Consider the following 5,218-nt stretch of genomic DNA (forward strand, 5'->3'; position numbering starts at 1 on the left):
GGGGGCTTAGGCGACGGAGACTGAGGCCCAAGGAGGGGATCTCCCCTGCCTTGGACCTCAGCTCAGGCCTCAGCTAATCTTGCTTCGTCTCTTCTTCTCCCCCTCTCCTTTTCCTTCTGTTCTTCATCACCCCCTGCTCACTAGTGCTTTATGTGCTTTGATGTCTAGCACATTCATTTGTTTTAACCATTAACCACCAGCATCATCATCACAACCTCATCACATCATCATCATTCTCGTCCTCATCATCACCTCCGCCATCATCATAATCATCATCATCACCATCATCATCGCCATCATCTTCCTCGTCCTCATCCTGAGCATCATCACCACCATAATTATAATCACCATCATCCTCATCCTCACCGTCATCATCAACATCATCACGAACATCATCTTCATTATCATCATCCTCGTCATCTTCATCACCATCACCACCATCATCATAATCATCCTCGTCATCATCCTCACCATCATCACACGCACACGCACGTACAAACACTACACTGTCAATAAAGTGACAATGTTTTCAATATCAGCAATCTTTCATAATCACTTACTCTTGACACCGATTTTTGGTCAGCCATGAATTGCATATCAGGCAAAAAACAACAACTGGAAATTAATACCACTGACTGTAACAACGTAATCGAATATGCCACATATAAGCTGGACATGAAACAGAGCATTATCACTGATGATAAAACTATAATGTATCCCAGTGACGGATACAACACAGGTTTTATTGCAATTGTTAACAATATGCCTAATTCCATTTCCATTATCTAAACAAATGGCTTTGATTACGCTCTCTGTTTAGCATATCGATTGTTTTTTTTTATGTTATTAGTTCAATCTCTCGCGTCAAATGTTCTCGAAATAGACGGTAAAAAAAACAAAATGACATGCTCGGGAAAGCGACTGGTGACACGCAGTAAATTTTATATTAGTTATTACATATATATATTTTTTTTATCATATCATTTCTTATTTATATATATTTTTTTTATTTCTTATATCTTATTTTTTTATATTGCTTTTTTATGAGTTTATATTACATTTTGTAACTCGCTTTTTAGCATATTTTTATTTTTCATATTACTTATTATTTTACTTTTTATATGATTTTTTTAAATGAACTATTTATATATTAACGTTCACCAATATCTTTCCTGTCTTTTTTGACGATGTTCACTGAAATTAGAACAATGACTCGATGTTACTGAGCTGAAATTTTACGTGAGTGTGATAATAGTATGTTAATGAGGGAGACTGATGATAAGTATTATAACATTCGTGACAAAAGTCCCTCTAATGATCAAGATAATGTAATGAGATTTTTAACATAATCAAAATAATTAAAGTAATTATTAACAACTTTCGTAAGTGAGAGATACCAAGAGTTTTTTTTTCTCGTATCGCTGTAAATGATAATTGAATAAAAAAGTAAACATAGTAATAAGGATGATAATGATGAAATTGATTTTTAAGATAGCGAAATTCTGATGAAAGTTAGATATATGATAAATACTAAAATTATAATAATGGTAACGGTGTGAAATGATTAACAAAAAGAAAGGATAAAAAGAAAAAGAAAAGAAAAAGGCAAGTTAAGAACTAGGGTTTTAATATAACATTTTAATTATAATATTAGTAACAACTGTGCTTTACAGTAATTATAAAAAAAATAAACAGTAGAAATAACAGGTCCCATATAATTTTGATAATATTAATTATATTGATGATGATTAAATAATTATAGAGATGATAATGGTAATGGTAATGATTATAATGATAATGGTAGTGACGATGATAATGCTCATAAAAGTAGTGATATGATAATGATAATGATAATAATGATGATGATGATGATGATGGTGATGATGATGATAATAATAGAGATAATAGTAACAATAATATTAATAATGATAGTAATGACGATAACAATAATAATTATAATAGCAATGATAATGATAATGATGATGATAAATGTATAATAATAATGATAACGAAATACCACCACCACCAACAACAATAATAACAATTGTAGTGTACGGCTGCGCACTCGCCGACTCTAAGGTCGATCTCGCCTGGACTAACATCGTCCTCGGGCGCCGAGTGGTTGAGACCACATGCCTGCCTCCTCTGCCACGGAACAAAGGACGTGGGGAACTCTGCGATGCTGCCATTTGATTTGGATGAGACGTCCTGGGCTCCGCTTCCACCAACGATACGGGCGCACTCGCTGTGCACCCGCAAGAGACTGGTGCTTCACCCGCCATTCGCGCTTCGCCCACGTGACTCTAGTGCGACTTCATAAGTCGTGACCAAAGCCATACGAGCCGCCAAAGGCAGTGTTAAGAACTAATGTGAACATGGTTATAAAAATAACCAAAGAACGTATTTTACATCAAGTCTCGTTACTTGGATGGCGTAGAAGTCTCCGAGAAAAAAAATAAAGATTTATTTATTTTCCAATACCGTAGAGAGTTACAGCCCGAAAAGCACGTTTTCACGCAAATTGTACATTACTATTTTTCCTAGGTATACTTTCCTTTATTATTATTTTTAAAATATTCTATCTCTTTGGCGACGCTTCCAAAGTGTCAATATAACCCCTGAAGAGAGTAATGGTTGTTACATATTTTGGCTGTTTGTTTTTCTCTACCTCTCTCTTTTCATGGTGGTTCGGGTCATTTGGGTTGTTTGGACTACCGAACTATCGGGTTGGTCTTCCGAAACTTTGCGTATCTTCTTCTTTTCGCGCCATGCTTATGGGGAAGACAGTTCGGTCCTGACTTCTATGCTAAACAGTGGTTCTGCTCTCGGTATTGTGCTCGCTTTGGATTTACTTCGTCTTGGATTTACCTCGCTGTGATTTACCTCGCTTCACGCCAGGATTGACGAATCCGTGTTCTTCGAAAGATAAGTATTCTTATGGTTGTGTGTAGGAGACACCTGGTCTCTGTTGGACTTTGGCGTGTGACATGCTGCATCACTATTTGCATGGTGCACTCTCTTCGACGAAAACCCAAAGCAGCACTTTGATTTCACCAAGGGTCAGAGCATAAAAAGGACCACTCACATAGAAGGTACACTGCTTGAGGATCCGTACCTCCAGTGTGCCATTTCCTATTTTAGGCTGAGTTTATACTTAGTTTTTTTTGTTGTTGTTGTTTTTAAGATTGGTTGTTTCTTTGTTTTTGTTTTCCCCCAGCTTGACTATCCGTACCTCCTGGGAGAAAGATCTTCCACATTCTCGCCCGTATTTTTAAGGCTGTTTTAACTTGTCTTTGCCGTTTTTGTTTTTTTTTTCTAACTTTTACTTTTACTTTTACTTTTATTTTTACTTTGCCTTGGTCGATTCCTGCCAGACCTTGTGGGTGTTCAGGCAGTCTTCGTGATCTATGCCCTTTTGGTGTTTATTTTTTTTTACTTGGCTTCCGACGCTAAATTGTTTCTTATACCACGTTTTTCTTTCGTTACACGAGTTCCTCAGCACTATTCTTTTTATGTTAATCTCTGTTGGAGATTAACTTGTTTAAATTAGGGTTTAGTGTGTTTCTTTTCGTGTTAATACTCTGCTTAAAAATACTTATGGAGTTGGGACGTCAACTTAGGGGTAAATGTTCGTTCGAGTTACTTTTTTTTTTTTACATCTGGTGTTGATTTCCACGTGCATCGCCCCCGCTGTAATTAAATTGTTGATGTACGCAACTATCAAAATTTCTCATGACTAAATTATTTGTAGACCTCCCTAATGAGTGCAACTTGTTCAATAAATATCATACCGTCATAGAACTTTCACTCAGTGTTAAGTTCTGGTTCTGACTTAAGCTGAATGCTTAACGTTCTTGGGCTTGGGTCTCCTAAACAGCACATTGCTGGTTACTCTATCTCGCAACCCTGTAAGGCTGTAAAAAGGCTAGACAAATCAGAGTAGTATTAAGCTGATATCCTAGAATAGATCATAACTTTGCTACACCTGGGTTCCCACTGCCAGCAGGTGGATGCTCAACCCGAAGGGAAGAGGAAGAATTCTATGATCTTGCATTTTTCTTCCATACACGTCCACGCAGACGCTCAGCCTACGCTAGCTCCCTTTTAACATTAACACACTTACACATCCAACATTCAGCACACATGTTCTATATTTTCCTTCCACCCCTTCTCATACAACATTCACACCCCCATACACAACACACACGGCTCCCGAACCTACTAATCGGGTGGTGGCAGTGTGACGTAGTCCTGGAACCTTACATCTGTTCACTGCAGACGAATCTTTTCCTAAATAATTTTATTCTTATTCACGGTCGAGCCCGAACTCAACCAGACACATAAAAATCTACTTGGTCTACGCCCCGCTACAACAATAACAATGAAAATAATGATGATGATGATGATGATGATGATGATGATGATGATGATGATGATGATGATGATGATGATGATGATGATGATGATGATGATGATGATGATGATGATAATAATAGTAGTAGCAATACATAACCATTGCAAAAGGATATTCATCTCTTATCTTTTAAATCCGATATTAAATGAAACTCACTCAAAACAGTAAAAATCTTTCTCTTTCTGTTTAAACTCGTGGATAAAAACGATGCTTCTGGGTAAAGTCGAATTAAAAAAAAAAATGTGCTGTGTGATGTGGGATGATACGGCCTTTGAGTTATATTTAAGTCTATATCTATACCTGTTTGGCTATATGTATCTATATATTTATCTGTATCTCTGTCTCTTTCTGTCTGTTTGTCTGACTGTCTCTCTCTATCTATATATTTTTTTTATCTCGTTCTCCCTTTCTCTCTCTCTCTCTATCTCTATCTCTATCTCTATCTCTATCTCTATCTCTATCTCTATCTCTATCTCTATCTCTATCTCTATCTCTCCCTCTCCCTCTCCCTCTCCCTCTCCCTCTCCCTCTCCCTCTCCCTCTCCCTCTCCCTCTCCCTCTCTCTCTCTCTCTCTCTCTCTCTCTCTCTATATATATATATATATATATATATATATATATATAAAGATAACGATGATGGTGACGAGGTGATGATATTGTAATAATAACAAAAATAATGAGATTATTAGCAACGTTAATGATAATGACGGTTCTAATATATATATATATACAAATAAATATATACACACACACACACACACACACACACACACATATATATATATATATATATATATATATATA

The sequence above is a fragment of the Penaeus chinensis genome, chromosome 1, assembly GCF_019202785.1.
Source record: "Penaeus chinensis breed Huanghai No. 1 chromosome 1, ASM1920278v2, whole genome shotgun sequence".
Taxonomy (NCBI): Eukaryota; Metazoa; Arthropoda; class Malacostraca; order Decapoda; family Penaeidae; genus Penaeus; species Penaeus chinensis.